General features: G+C 35.5%; 1 long non-coding RNA gene across 1 annotated transcript; it reads left to right on the forward strand.

Annotated features, from left to right (window-relative positions):
• The first annotated feature begins 1956 nt into the window (after positions 1-1956).
• LOC143693837 (uncharacterized) lies at positions 1957-6233 on the forward strand. Its single transcript, XR_013181818.1, has 3 exons — positions 1957-2017; positions 5803-5845; positions 5996-6233. It is a non-coding gene; the product is annotated as an uncharacterized LOC143693837 (long non-coding RNA).
• Positions 6234-16462: the final 10229 nt, after the last annotated feature.

Here is a 16462-nt window from a genome sequence, read left to right on the forward strand (position 1 = left end):
TCTGAAGCACAGGTACTGAACCTCCATTACTTTCTAAGTGTATAGTTTACAAGGTATTTTGGAAAAGTAACAAGAAATTACATGATTGTTTTGTATTATGGTATGCATTTCTATATCATTCTGGAGACTGCAGCAAAATTTTAAATGTTTCTTTATTACTGTTTAGGTGTTTCAGTTCATGAGTTTTGAGGTGAGATGTCAGAACCACCATGGTCATCTTGTTCTGACTTCCTTTGCACAGAAGCTATAGAACTTCTGTGAGTGATATCTGACTGGAAGATGTACAGTCTTCAGCAGTCATTGGTCCTAGATAAAAAATCCCAAGCCTTGAATCTCTTACTTTTAGTGATAAGCAATGTTTATTAAGTTTTACCAATGACTAATTTCACTCCCTCTTATAAAGATGGCAAAAATTTATTTATTTAATTTATTAACCTTTAGTCTACAACTTGTACACATGTCATTATATCTTAATTTGAGAAACAGAGGAGATAGATTTAAAAATGTGCTTTCTTTGTGTTTTATATCCAGGTTATATGCTTCTTTGCAATGTACTACATTGAATTAACTTCTTAACTTCTCTATAAATCAAAAATTAGGATTCTTTGAATGTTCATGGAAGTTTATATTTTTTTTCCAATTTCTTGATATTCTTCCTAAAATCTGAAGGTCATACCTGTATATAATGCTCTAATAGTGGTCATATCACTAGCACAGTGTACAAAGAGATCATGTAACCTGTCTTGTTCTGCCATGGCCTACACGATAATAAAGTGAGTAAATAATCTCAGGATGCAAACTCTTTGTGCCACAGCCCTGCAGGTTGGCTGTATGATGTGATGTCTTCAGAAGTGAAGAGTTGTGCCTCATAAACCCACTTCCTGCTTCTCAGAAAATTCATTTATATTCAGGAACCTGTGCTAGTGGACATGAAGATATTTCCTGCTTCCGAGACACTTGGATGAATCCTTCAAAATGCCCTGAGCCCTCCTCAAGTTCCTAAAAAAAGTGAGAGCAACAATTACAGGCAAGTAGCTGATCTTACGGAAACAATAGGCTTCCTGTTAGCACAGTGCAGAGATCCTCCAAGCTAGCTGGTGTTTTGTGCTTCAGGCCCAACTCTATGAGTTTTGTCTCCACCTAAATCAACAAAAAGCTCAGTGGAAAAATTATCTGCTGCTGTGCCATGCACTGAAATGATGCTGTACTTCCAGAGCAGGGGCATTCACCTCCAGGCACAGCTCTGGCAGTTTATTTTGTTTTGTTTATTTTTTTTTTTTTTTTTTTTTGATTGTCCTTTAAAAATTTTATTTGAAATTGAAATAGTATAGCCACATCATAAGATGTAATCCATATGTAATCTAAAGGGTAGTGAGCTGGATAAGAGAATTTCAGAAAGTCTCTAAACCTGCACTTTGTTTTCTTAATAAATGTGGTTTTATGGACCTCAAATTTTTTTTTATAATCCCTATTATTACACCTCAGCATGAAACAAAAATTTAGATGACTGCAAAAAGAATTCAGCCTTTTGAGCATGTTTCATAGATTGATACACTGACATTGCATCTAATAGCATGCAATTAATTTAATGAATTTAATGTGCTCAGAAAATGTTTCTGACTGTGCTTAAGTTTTATGCTGTTGGCACACTTTCAGAGAGTGAGGGTGCCTGTTACTATGTTAGACTTTGTAATTACTCACCCCATAGCAAGCAAAAAACCTCCCACCGATGATGATGATGATGATTTATCTGTAATACTTTGTTGTTTTATTTTGGCTGGTGACTGTCATTTTTATATCTACTTTGCTTCCACTTGACCATACTCCAAATGTGGTGAAATCTGGTTACACTTTCCGGCTGCATGACAGAGGAATATGAAATATATGTCAGCAGTTAAATATGAAGTGAAGAAAAATGTTTAATTGTTTTACAGGTCAAGACTCTGCATCATATTGTTTGCTTTTATTCCTACCATTATTGTAAACTCTGTTGGCTTTCTGCTTTGGGGATGACAAGGTAATAAGATGCAAGCATTGACTTTTGCCTACCAAAATCTCCTGTATTGAAGTCTGGACAATGTATCACCAAAAGTGATGTAACTGATAATGAAGGAACAGGGAAAATATGCCTTCTCTGGCAGAGGTTAATTGAATTTTTCCTTTCTGCTTTGCTCTATCTAGTTCTCGGTTTTGTGTTTCCTTCCTTTTTCCCAAGAAGGTAGGAGTCTTTGTAGGCAGGCTGCAGTGCCATTCTTTATCATTTTTCAGAATGCATTTTCATTTCACATGTTAAGTCCATCCTGTGCGGTCTTTGTGTCCTGCAAGGGTGTAGAATGTTGTCAAGCATTTCTGCATGCTTCATATTTCTTGAGAGCAGACTTCTTCTGTATGAACTCAATTGTAGGTTTTATTGATCCTAATATTTTAGCATCATTAATTCAGCTGGAAAATATTAAGAAAGAATGAAAATGGCATTATAGGCAGAGCAATGCAACTTATCAGGTTTATAGTAAACTTCTTTTCCAGAAAGTACTTTCAACTAATTTTTTCAGGATTTTTAAAAATTTTTTTTATTTATCTTTTTCTTTTTTTTGATAATAAGAATCTAATAGCTTGTGTCATGAATGTTTTCTCTCTGTGGGAAAGCATTCATTACAGGAAGTTACACATTACTGTACATTCATTACACAGGAGTTTAATTTGGCTTGGTTTACAATATTTTATGATTCCACTGACCAGAAAATTGGTATACTTACATCTTAGACATGTTTTCACAGATATTTAACACCACAGGTGTGTCAATCACTTTTTTTCTCTCAGTTTAGATGTGTGTTATTGCTGTACTTATTTTCATCATGTGTATAAGCTCAAAACCCCTCAGTAGTGCCTCTGAGTAGGTAAAGCAAACCTTCTAAGGTTAAAGTGAAAACCCACCAACTTCTTGTGAAACAAGACTATAGTGAACTGTCAAACTGGATCTTGCAGTCCTTTACTTAAAGATAAACTGGTTGTAATTGTTATAGGTACATTGTCTTTAAAAAACACTTGATATCAGTTTTACTCTTCTGAAAACAAGGATGCTGAAGGTGCTAAGACTTTTTGAATGACAGCTTGCACCAAATGCCTGTTTGCATGATGCTCAGTTCTCACAGCACCTGACACGACCCTGGCAATAACCGCACCATGTATGGTATCAATCATTCACCATAGACAGTTTTTAGCAGAAGGGTGAAATGAAACACTGACCCAACTTCTAGTTGCATAAAATCTGAGACAATTCGGAGTTTCCTTGCCTTCTATCCTTCCTTTCACATGCAAAGTTTATATTTGTTCACAGTTCATACTAGATAAGTACTACAATAAAAACTGTGAATGTCTTTAGTCTTTGTTTCAGTATGTCAAGTAAAGGTTTACAGACCCTGCTGAGTGGTGATAGAATGAAAGATAGATCATTAATGTTGTTAATAATATATAACTTGTCATATTTGCTTTATAAAGTTCAGCCAGTTTTGATCTGTCTTTTTGCTTTCCTGTGTCAGCTCTGACATAGTTTTGCATTCTTATGTCACTTTTCATTAGTTTTGTTTCACACATTTTGTTATTCAGCAGGGGTATAATTTATAATTAAAAAGCCCCCCAGTATTGATTCACTGAATTATTGATCTGTTCACCAAATAGTTCAAATGAAGTCATTACCCTATTGACCTCTGCATTTGCTATTTGCTTGCTTTCATTTTACCAGTCTGGATACTGCAGAGTTTTATTTTTAAGAGGTGTGAAAACAATAGGATTTGAAAATTGTAAGCATGCTGTGATTCTTTATGCTTTTTAAAGACTTCTCATTTAAGCATTTAAGATTTTTTTTCTCCCTCCAGGACAGCTATGTTGGAAGAGATTGTTGATTTTGTACAAGTGATGTAGTATCAAAGCCCTCCTAGGGATTAGTATCACACTAACTCTGTATGGCTGTTCAGCTCCTCTGTAGCAAACATTTACATTTTCTTTTCATATTCGTAAGGTTTACAAAGATTTTTTTTCTTGTTTCTATTGGTAGAAAGGTAATGAGGTCAATAATTCTATGTACTCCTTAACAAGGTAAAAAACTTTTTTCTTTCCTAAAGTAGAAACAAATATACTTCTTTAGTCTTCACTCATGTTTCTCCATCAGAAATGACCACAAGTTTGAGTTCCCAGTTTTGCCTGTTAGTCTTGAAAGAACGTAAATTTTTTCAGATGAAACTGCATGATAACCTGCAGTTTCTGAGCAAGCCCCTTTAGAACACCACGAATCACTAATTGCTCTGCAAATATAGATCAGAATGAGCCAAAACGTAGATTTAATTCAGACTTTCTGTCTAAAATAAGGATCAAAAAGGTATCTATTTATTTGACAGCAGTTTTAAAATAATGTCTAGTTCTTTGTAAAAAATGGAGTAATTTTTAAAACCAATGTGTTTAATTGGGACTTTTGCTTGCTTGCTAATATTTTTTAAATGTGAATACTGTACTTTTCCTCTTCTATTTTTTTTTGGAAGTTATCTCAACTTCAGTTGCTATAGTAAAATCTGTGAAAGAAATACAAATGAGAAATCACCAAAAAACCGTATCTCTCTATGTGGAAAGATGTCAGATACTTTCTGAACTTTTATTACTTCTTCTTGTCCATTTCACAGGGAAAAAATGATTTGACAAACCACTCCATCATATTTGTGTCAGTGCCTGGAGTTAGATACACACTGTTATTGTGTATCTGAAAATGCCAATACATCTACAAGTTCTAGAGAGAATCAGAAAAGATGGATGTAAAATTCTGAGGACCTTAAAGCATCCTGTTGTGCTTGTCAGGTTGTTTCAGCAGGAATTTTGATACCAGGAAATTATCAAGAGCCTTATATATATGGTTTTTAGCCCAGTATTAAAGCAGTCCTGGGAGAGTTGGATGTAATATGATCATCTGTAAGGAGATGATAATTTTAATACTTTTCCTCACTACAATAAAAACATAAACAACTCATAAGTCTTTCCATTGGGCTAGTATGTCAGTGATCTTGGATATCACTTTGTAATTTGTAATGAAAGTGTCACTCGCCTTAAATCCTATGTAAAGATTTGGCATTTCCTGGTGATTTATTAACATACATGGGAGAGAACATGTGGATGTTTCATTTACTTTCTGTTCTCTTAGGTTAGTAGTGTATATTTGTATAATTTTGTAGTGTAATTGACTAAAAAAGGGGGCATTTTATTTATATTTCTATTAGTCAAAGAACAATCAGTGTTGTATTTTTAATTTTTTTAAAATTATTTTTAAATTTAAGACTTCCTGTATCAGCATGATAAATCTGTAAGTGATTTGTGCTTGGGTATATGAACTGAGGAGAGAAGGGCTTGGCATTTTCAGAGGTGATTTGTAGTTTGGAGTTGAATATGGTCAGTAAACAAATCTAAGTCTCTGCATTGTCTGAAGTCCTGATGAGACCACAGGCGTGATATGCAAAGTTAATACAGGGCCAACTTAAAATTTCAGATAAAGCACAGTGGGGGAACTGTGGCTCAATTTGATTATAATTGGGGATGAGAACCCAGCAGGTTTCTCTGTGATTTGAAAGGGCCAGATAAGAAAGTACAGAAAAAAAAAAATCATTGCTGATCATTGTACCAGTTGCCTGTGGGTGAGAAACAACACTGAGCATACAGAACTCTCCACAGATTAATCCTTTCCCCTTGATCATGTACTCTATTCAAGTGCAAGGTGAAAATATATCCTCTGTACAATTTTTTGGCTTCTTTTTTTTTGTACAGATAGCTTGAAATGCTGAAAAGGAGTGATCTGGTTTCAATTAAGGTAGAGTTAATTTCTTCTCAGTAGCTGTTGAAGTGTTGTGTTTTGGATTCGGAATGAGAATGTTGATAACACACTGGTGTTTTGATTTTTTTGTTAAATCATGTTTGTCCTAAATCAAGGACTTTTTTTCCTTGTCTCATGCTCTGCCAGTGAGGATGCATACAAAAAACCCCCCCAAAAAAACCCCAAGAAACCCCAACAAACCAACCAACAACAACAAAAAAACCACCCTGAAGAAAACCTCTGGGAGGGTACATAGCTGGGACATATTACCTGAACTGATCAATGGGATATTTCCCACCACAAAATGTCATATCTGCAATATAAACCAGGGAGTTACCTGGAAGGAGGAGCCAGTCTGGACTCGGGAAGAGGCAGTCTGGCATCAGTCAGAGGGTGGTGAGCAATTACTTTGTGCATAATTTGGATTTTTTTATACATCATCTACATCATCATCATCATCATCATCATCATCATTATTATTATTAACCATTATTATTATTATTTACCATTATTATTGTATTTTGCATTATTTTCAATTATTACTCTGTTCTAATCTCAACATACAAGTTTTACTTTGACTCTCCTCCCCATTCCACCAGAGTGTGGGGAAGAGCTTGAGTGAATGGCTGCATGTTTCATCTTCAGCTGGGTTTAAATCATGACAGGGAGAAGAATTTTTCTCAGTGCCACAGCTGTTGAAACATGACTTGATTGTCTATGCTGAAAGCCAGAAACCTGCTTGCCTTTCAGCTTCTGCAAGGAATCTGTCTTGTGAGTTCTGTGTTTTGGCAAACTTTTCTGCCTTTAACAATGCATTATCAGGTGAGATCTCATTTTCTACTTAAATACTTTCAGATGTGTTTGACAGTGGAAGCAGTTTATAGTACTTATTATGTGCATGAATTATACCTTTAGCTGTACCTAGAAATCTAGATGCTTCTTTAATTAAAGTTTCTGTCAGGCTCAGAGCCAAGATTTGATTTGTATGATTAGTCTGCATCTTAGATGAATATCCTTCATGCCATGCAGTTGAATATACTGGCATGAGTTGCTTTCAATCTATTCTTTAAATTCTATAATTAAATATCCATAGGTTCAAAGAGTAGCTCTACTTACCTGGAATATACCACATTCAACCAAGTTCATACTCACCTGCTTCAGTGCAGATGCATGAATCTGAACAGTCCTTGCTTTGGTTTGAAATGATTTCTGTAGAGAGCTTGGTCTAAGCAGAAAGTGTTCCACAGAACATTTTGCTTTTTCTTCCTTTTTAATTTTGCAATTGAAAAAGATACTGTGTTCAAGAAAGTTCCATGTATCTCTAAGTACTGCTGTGCCACAATTGTAATTGTCAGTGGTCAGTAGCAGTTTTCCTTGGTTTGGTTTTGTTGTCACAGATATGCTGACAAAAGCATTTGGTTATGTAAAAAGCAGTGATGAAGGAAAATAATGGGGTATATTCAAATCACCAATGTGGTTAAGTTAGGCAGCTCTCCCTATCCTTCCTGCACCACTGGGGCTTGTTCTTCATTTCTCCAGGTGTTCAGGATAGGAGATTCCCTTTTTTTCCTCTGAATTGCACAAAACAATAGCCTTCTTTTCTCCAGGGTCTACAATCTAGATCTAGGGAGACTATTATATCAGCTTCAGCCTAAGATAGATTGTTCAGATTAGAATGTGTGAATATTCATCATGTCAATGTGCAAATTTCTCTTACTTTCTGTTTTAGTGCCTAGAAAACGGAAGACTTTGAAAGGGGAATCAATATGTTACTCAACTATGGAAGGTAATGACCTATAAAATTACACATAAAAATATTTGTTCTTGGTAGGATACTTTTGGCTGACTTTGGGATATTTTCTTGCTCCTCTGTGAGGTGTTGAAATGCAAGGATTGTTTTTATTTTTTATATTTCATTCACCTTGAGTGACTGCTCATGTAATTAAACAGAATGAAATCCTGTGTCTGATTAAATTTTGAGAATCACTTTTCATTTGGAAAATAATACTGCATTGGTTTACTCTGAGATAAACGCAAGATTAAATCCTAACAGGTGTTTCCTTGGGGGGGAAGGTTTTGCAGCCCTGTTGAGTCCTCAGGTTATACAGACCACTCTGTATTTTTCAGGCAGAAATAATATTTTCTTTTGCACAGTAGAGGAAATCAAGTTTTTCTAACTCTCAAGTCTGTTCTAGTGTTTTAACTACTGATCAGTGCTTTCTTTCAAAATATTTCTTTGGATTGAAGAGAGTTCAGGTGTAGATGTAGTTTTTTATGTTGAGATGTCTAAACTACCTGACAATTTAGAAATTTTTATTTTATTATCATCCAGTTATTAAGACAATCCCCAGTCTTGGTCAAAATATAGGCAGTACAGGGGTTAAAACATTTAAAATAAATTATTGCATGGGAATTAGATTAGATTCCATGTCAGAAGATTTGTTATTACACTTACATATTAAATAGCATTTTATTTAGAAAGCAGTAGAAATTTCATTGGAATGCAACACCAGTGGCACAAACAATTAACAAGCATTCTTTTTATTCCTGTGATTTACTTCTTGTGTGTCTATCCAGAATTGTGAAACTTCCCAGGAAAATATTTCTGAGCAGAAGAGGGTTTTATATGTGCTTGTGTACGTGTGTTGAGAGGAACGAGAAGAAGCTGGAGAAAGGGAAACAAGTGAAAATAGATGAGAGCATCAGTATGGCTAGGGAGTGCTAAAGGATCTCATATCCATTTTTGCACTGTAAATGCTACCCTAGACATTGTAAAAAGCTGCTCTATCTGCACATACCTCAGCAAATGGTTCCTTGAAATCCACTGTCCTTTGCAACTCTGCCTCGTTTGTAAGCTCCTATCATTTATCATGGGAGCAGCTGTCATGGCAGGGCTATAGGCTGAGACAACCTGAGAGCCAAATGCTGCTGTTGTGTGCTTCTGTGAAATTTAGCTTATATTGTTGGTATCTGATCAGGATGGAATCCATTCAGCATGGAAAATAGTCTGAACAGGAAGAACTTGCTGGGAAAGGATAAACAATATATTTGTAAAACAAAGTGAAATGGATTCAGCAAATCAAGATTGTGTAGGAATTGGTGAAGGCCAGTAAGTCTGAGAGGAACTGAATTTGCAGAGGAATTGCCATCTACAGTCCCTAGGTTTTACTGGAAAAGTCATCCTGATGTATGAAAGGCAGTAAAGTCAGCAATTTTTGCTTTGCAAAAAACAAGATACTTTTAAAAATTATGCCTAAGACCCATCTTAGAAAAATGTAATTCCTAGATTATAGACAAGGGTGTACTTTCATTGTTGGTTATGTATGAGAGTAACCTAAAACTTTTTAGACTGCCTCAGAATCACAGCCTTCCTGAAAGCAGACAAGTTTGTCTGACAAACACTTTGGGTGTCAGTTTTTTTGCTAGTTGATTCAGGAGAAGTTATCACATCTAGATTCAAATACTTTCTCTTAAATAAAAAGAATCAGCATAGTAAATTAAGTTCTTCCCTGTTACAAGGTAAGTGTGTCTTTCACCCTTCATGCTGTTACATATCTTATTTCCTCTTTGTAACTTGTTTGAGTTAATACTAGCAAAAGTACAGTGGGAAGCCAAAAAACCCACAAGGAATAATAGTTATTTTGCAGAGCTTCACTGATTCAAATAGAATGAAATCTGTGCTATCCTTGTTTTCTGGATGTGTGCATTTTAAGTTCACCATAAATTAGTTGTTTTAAGACCAATGAGATATTTTAGGTTACTGACATGCAGCCAGTGTCATAAAAGATGAACAGTGAGAGGGGTCAGGGGTTTAGGGGTTTTCTCCAATTCATCTCACAAGAGCTGGGAAACAGTCTAGAGTGATGTAATTGCACACAATATTTTGATTGAGGTCCTGTTTTCATACAAACTCTTCAAAGCCATAAAAGCTGGAGGTAGTAACTAGGCCTGCTACTTTGACTAAAATGAAGAAATTGTCATTAGCTAAAAGTTATGTTTTGTGGAAAAAAATAGAACATAGGAGAAAGAATAGAAGATATAAATCTAGCATATGAGGTTTTGGTCATGTAATGGCTAGAACTAGTCCAAGAGCTGGCAGTGAATAGGGTAGAAGTGGAGTAAATCAAAGAAGATGGCTGAAGTTACTACATTTGCAGTTATTTATAACCCTAGAAAATGGAAAACCTAAAAACTTGGCTGGAAACCTAGATGTATAGCTTAAGTGTTTAGTGTGATGTACCTCACCTCTGAAATAAATGTTTAGCAGCTGATATTGTAGAATAAAATAATTCATGTGGGAAAAATATTTGCAACTTTTCTGTGCCCAGGCTCTTAGTGAACTCTTGTCATATTAAAACTTGTTGTTAGTTGTGTGCAACAACATATTTGTATTCATTGCTATATTTCCTTGCTACAGGAAAACTGGTTATTAAACTAAAAAAAATGAAATGTGCTCTACTAAGCATCAAATATTTCACTTAACTAAAACTGGAAAGTTATATATTTTCCAATATTTATTATTAAATATAAAACTTGTACCTTTATAACAATTTTTTTTGCTTTAAAGAATAGGTTCAAGAATATCTTTCTATGCACATGGGACTGGTAGTTTTAAAGCATAGTAGGTCAATAGTATTACAAACTTAAATGAATCTTCCATACTTCTGTCACCTGAGTGTTGTCTGTTGTGGGGTGCTCAGTGGGAAAGAAAATTTTACCTTGAACCCATCTTTGCAAAGCCCTTAATTTTTCTGACTGTACTATCTCTCTGCAGGTAAAAATCTTTATTTATATTCATCATAAAGTAGAAAAACATGATTTTGTAAATCTGAAAGGCTTATAAACTGAATGTCTAACTATACTTGTTCATCATGAATTTTGAATGATTCAAGAGGGCAAGCAATCATTCTCTACTGGCTTTAGTTTGCAGTGTGGTCTTACTAACATCTAAAGCTTCCTATTTAGTAAGCACAGACTCCACATTCACTAGGGGTTTGGAAGAAAAGACTCATTTGAACTGCCGTCCTCCTTGACCAGCTGAGTTCTGGAGGGATGGAAAATGAGAAAATAATTTATGCAACCAGACTTTTCTATTTGACTTTAACAGCTCTACTGTGGTAGAGGAAACTGTATAAGGCTCTTTTATCATCATTAATAGTAATAGCTCATCCTTCAGAGAAGATGGCTACAATCTAAGCCATCTGTATCTTTTCACATTGCCAAGAGAAGCCAAGTCCTAAACCGAGGAGGGCATATGCTCAGGAATCTCACAGGGAGAAAATCATCTGCCATGAAGTCAGTGGTGCAACTGTGAGCTTCTCCTAAATGCTATTACCTACTGATAATTACTAATTTGAATGAGCTGTCAGAGACCAAGGGGAGAGGAGACCAATATATGAGAAAAGATTTGTTAGGAAATAATGTCTCTGATTGTTCTGTTCTCTCTTTCACCATAAAACTGACAAGAAAGGTGTATGTTAAGATGAAAGTCTACTGAGTATTGAGGAGGTGATTCCGTTTTGCTCTGATCTCTGGTGAGATCCCACCTGGATACCCAGAGCATCCAGCTCTGGGGAGCCCAGCTTAGGAAGGACACTGACCTGTTGGAGCAAGTCCAGAGGAAGGCCAAAAAGACAATTAGAGGGATGAAGTACCACTCCTATGAGGAAAGGCTAAGGAAATTTAGGTTTTTCAGCCTAGAAAAGAGGTGGCTTCAGGGTGACCTTATTGCAGTCTTCTAGTACCTGAAGGGAGCCTACAAGAAAGACAATTTACAAGGGCCTGTAGAGACAGGACTAGGGGAAATGGCTTCAAACTGAAAAAGAGAAGGTTTACATTAGATATTAGGAAGAAATTCTTTAGTGTGAGGGTGTTGAGGCTCTGGAACGGTTTGCTCAGAGAAGATATGGAAGTGTTCAACACCAGGTTGAATGGGCTCCTGGGCAACCTGGTTAAGTGAAAGATGTCCCTGTGCACAGCAAAAGGGTTAGAACTACATAATCTTTAAGGTACCTTCCAACCCAAGCCATTCTATGATTTATGAACTATTTGTAAAAACATCCTAGCCATATATGAAACAGACACAGTGGTTTCTGTAGTTCTAAATATATAAACTGCTTGGATATGGTTTTTCTTTGTTCTTATGTCAGAAAGATATGTGATGCAAAAAATTAAAATAGGGTAAAGAAAGGGCTTTCAAAGAAGTCAGATCACAGAAGACCACTGTGATCTGCACTAATACTGTTGGTGGAAGATATGGCAGCGGAGAAGACAGGTATGACTTCTCAGTGGCAATGCCTTGCCACATGTACTGGTGATGACACCTTTGCAGATGGTACTGATGGAGGAGGTTTCTCATGCTTCCATAAAGATGGAGTACACTATCCTACATCTAGCAGAGTTACCTCTAGTGGTTTAGTTTAAAGCATTAGATTTGTGGCAGCATGAGATTCTGTTTTGCCTAATTTTCCTTGCTAGAAGACTGATGAATCTGAGTTCAGAATTGTGCTGCAGCTGGTGCACACTGCTAAATAAGACACCCCTGGACTCTCTGCAGGACATCACACGCGCTGTAATCTTGTATTTTCCCTTCATCAGGCCTGGGCTGAATACTTTCCTTTCAATAACCTGCTAGGCCCTGGGAGTGCATACCATTATTACTGTGTGTGTGCATGCATGTGTAGATATGAAAGTACCACTGAGGCATTCCTTTTATGACTTGTTATAACTAGAAATGGAACTCAGGACAAAAGTCCTGGTTCAACTGTAGCAATTTTTAGTTCAAGGCAATAATATAGATGCTCTTTATTGCAGGATGTTAGGCTTAGGTCATTGCTTTTAGCATTACCTGTGCACTTCTGGGTATTTTCAAATTTGTCACAGACAATAGAATATTTCCTTTTCTTCCACTGATGTTGCTCTTCCAACTTTTCACCCAGGATAACAGAATAAGAATAAAATGGGAAGATGTTTTGTCACTGCTCTTAGTGAAATTTTTGAGGGCTTTTGCAGTCATTCTGAAAAATTTGGAATAACAGCCCTTTGAGATGCTTGGCCAAAGGTTGAAATTCATTGAAATATGGGGAGTTCTTATACAGCTCAAAAATGTTAACTACTACTACAAGGAAGACATGCATGTGAGAAAATTTTTTATTGGCTCTTTTCCTAGAATCCTATTTCTGCTTTAAAGTCCTGGTAGTGATTTGGATCTATATTATGCCCAGCTGAGACTTTAAAGTCTATAACTTGGTACATAAGGTATTAGATATATTTATAATCTTAAAAGTCCTACTTATATATTAATGCAAAAACTTGACGTACCAATAGCAAATAAAGTATCATTAGTTTCCAAGGGGAGGTGAGAGCAATGTTTTTGATGATGTCTAAATGGAAATAGTACCCACTACTTGTGAGAATATTGTTGTACAAGCTATAAGAAAGCACCTCTTCACTTGAACTGTTATGTGTAGTCTCTGTCCTATAAATATACATTTTATTTACACTGTATTCTTTGTAATATGAAAACAGGAAACTTAAGAAATTTTACATCTTTGGATTTGATATTATTTTCAGTTCAATTTGAAATGCATTAAAAAGACAAAATTTGTTGCAGAAAATCCCCTTGAAATTCTGACACAAAGTGAAGGAGTGTCATTCTAGTCTCACAGCTCTTTATTGTCTTTAGTGGATAAAAGGGAAGTGGAATCTATACCATATTTGAAACATGCATATATAAATACACATATATATTTTTATATATAAATATATATATATTTATATATACACACATATATAAATGCATGAAATTGCAGAAGATAGAAGCCAGCCTCACTCAGAAATTGTTGCTAAAGGAGTGGGTTGAAATGCACTTACAAGTGTTATGCTTGATCTTACAATTAAATGTCACAGTTTAGATGCAGGAAAACAGATATGCAAGGTGTAAAATGTAAACAAGTTTGTGAATATATTTTCTGTGAAGAAGCCACAAAAAAAATTCTCCCCAAATAAACAGCTTAATTTTTACTAAATAAGTACCACTAGTACTTATTTGGCAATAATTCTATCTCCTACCCTGCTTCTTCCTGCAAGCATTTCCTTCAATTTCTACCAAAAGTTATTAATTTTCCAACCTTTATCTCCTTAAGCAAAGGGGAGGAAAGGAAGTAAGCTAGTAGACAAAAAATACTATTGCTCATAAGGCTCCGTTTTTAGGTGGATTTTCTGTTGGAATACCCAGTGTTTGTCAACTTCTTAGGCTACAAAACATGTCGCAAGAGCCATTTTTTCTCTTCATGTGCCCTGGCCAGCTTTAAATTATCTATCTGGCAACTAAAAATTTATCTTTCCTACCATCTATCTAACTTAGAGAATGTACTGTCTCCAAATAATTTTGTTGAGGTTTTACTTTCATTATGTCCAGTGAATGAAATACTTTTGACAGATATTAGGGAGTTACCCAATGATTGGTTTGCACCCACATGAAAACAAAAAGCCATTTCCTAATGGTATGAATCCAATGCAACTTCTGAAAAAGTATTTATAATTTCAGCTCTGGTAACTCTCTCTCTGGCATGACTAGAAGGAAATAAATGAGTGTCCTTAATTTTACTTTATTTTAAAGCAATCTTCAGTGTATGTCATGTAATTGCCCTCGTTGGACAATCCACCTCAAACTAAGAAAGAGTTCACTTCTCAGATGAAGGTTAGAACATGAGAAATGTCACCCCATAAAATATTAGGTGCCTTCGTGTGGGAAAACTGGAGAATAAGCAAGTAAAGTTCCTAAGCCAGAGGCGCAATAATAATTCTTAATAAAAAAAAGGACCAAATAGAATAGTTAAAACAATTTATGATACAATTGTCTATAAAAGAGCCATTAAATCTGAACAAAAAAAAAGCTCAGCTCAGAAGCCCGGGTTTACCCTAATAGAAGCACTAAATAATGACCTCCTCCACTGAAAAAAATATGTGAACTTTTGGAAAAAGACTAGTATTAAAATGTTATATTGCAAATGCAAATACCTTTGATTTATGCCTTAATAGTGGTATGTCAGACATAAAGCATGACAAATGACATTATCGGGAAAACAAAACAGATCATTAACAGGATAGTAACTTTGCCTTGTAAAGGACACTGGCAGTCTCTGGTACTGCTTGAACTCCAGCTGACATTGCTGCAGGAACTATTGAAACGTTTTATGCTCAGTACCATCTCTGTTACTAGAAGGAGATGTTGGTAGTCAAGGCAATTCCCCTGCTTAGCCACCCATAAGAACATTTCCTATCCCTTTGAGCCATGTATTTTACATATGATCTGATGAAGATTTTTTAAACTAGTTTCTGTCTTCTGCCTTTAAACATAGATTTATGAATTGTAGCCTCTGAAAGGATAGGATCATACTGCCATGCCACAAAGAGCCCAGTTATTTTTGTTGATTCAATTCAAATATCATGAAAAACTCTCATTAAATTCTGGAAGGACAAATTTTACTTAAGATTTTCAAGCACAAGCTAAAAATTTTAAATCCCCAGCTGATTAAACTCCTTGTGAGTTTAACTAAGTCCTTAACTCAGTTTTTTTTTGTTATTGTTTTTTTGGTAATACTGATACTTTCCTGTGATCAGGTTCATTGTATTGAGTAAGGATGAGATCTGGTTCTTCATGATAGAGGAAAAAAAGCCAGTAAGACTGGAAGAAGATTTGCTTCATTCATCTATTTATTTAAGTATAAACATGGGAAATATAGTGACTTCTACATTTCTTCAGTATGGAATAAGAGTTTTACTTAAATCTGAATGTAGGAGAAAAAAGTGTATAGTTTATTTGGTTTTCAGTGTTTCAGCTGAGACACCAGAAAGCAGTAGCTGCTGTAATATCAATTTCTACTTTGTTCAGTCTTATGTGACATTATTGACAACTTTATGTAGATGGTCCTGTATTCATAACAATGATAGAATTATTCAGAGTTTTACTTTAATTAATTGTGGCTGATATCAAAATACCTTCTCTGCAAGATACTTATTACTGTCAATCCCTATTGCACTGAAGTCTAGGATACCAAACATATATAACTCTTTCAGGAGTTATCAAAAGGCATTTAGTGAAATACAAATCTCAAAATGCTAAATGTATCAGTGGGCCAGAACAAATGGGATGGGCAAGAAAATGAAGGAGAAGCCAAATTTTGTGGGGAATCATTGCCTCTTGAAAGAAAGAAAAAAAGTGGTGTCAAAATTCAAGTATACAGGGGCTGGCTTTTGAATGCGTCTCTTTTTAATTTTTGTGTTTTTTCCCCCACTGCTTCAATGATATGCAAAGACAGCATAGATTTTCAAATAAACCAGCAAATATTCCTCAAGAGATAGTTTTCAAGCACTGTGGACATCAGCTAGGATTAATGGTCTAGAAAGCAGCCTGCCCCTCTAGTAACTCTCTCCACTGATCTAACCTCTCTGGAATTAATTTTTTATGGTCAGATTAGAAAGATTAAAATAAAACAGAGCTGAGTGTTGAGTGGTGTAATCGTTGTAATATAAAAGAGAAAATTCGAGCCCTTTCGTTTCCCTAAACCACCTATGCGAACACAGTTTTGATGGCAAATACGATAGAAGCAT

The sequence above is a fragment of the Agelaius phoeniceus genome, chromosome 4 (genome assembly GCF_051311805.1).
Source record: "Agelaius phoeniceus isolate bAgePho1 chromosome 4, bAgePho1.hap1, whole genome shotgun sequence".
NCBI lineage: Eukaryota > Metazoa > Chordata > Aves > Passeriformes > Icteridae > Agelaius > Agelaius phoeniceus.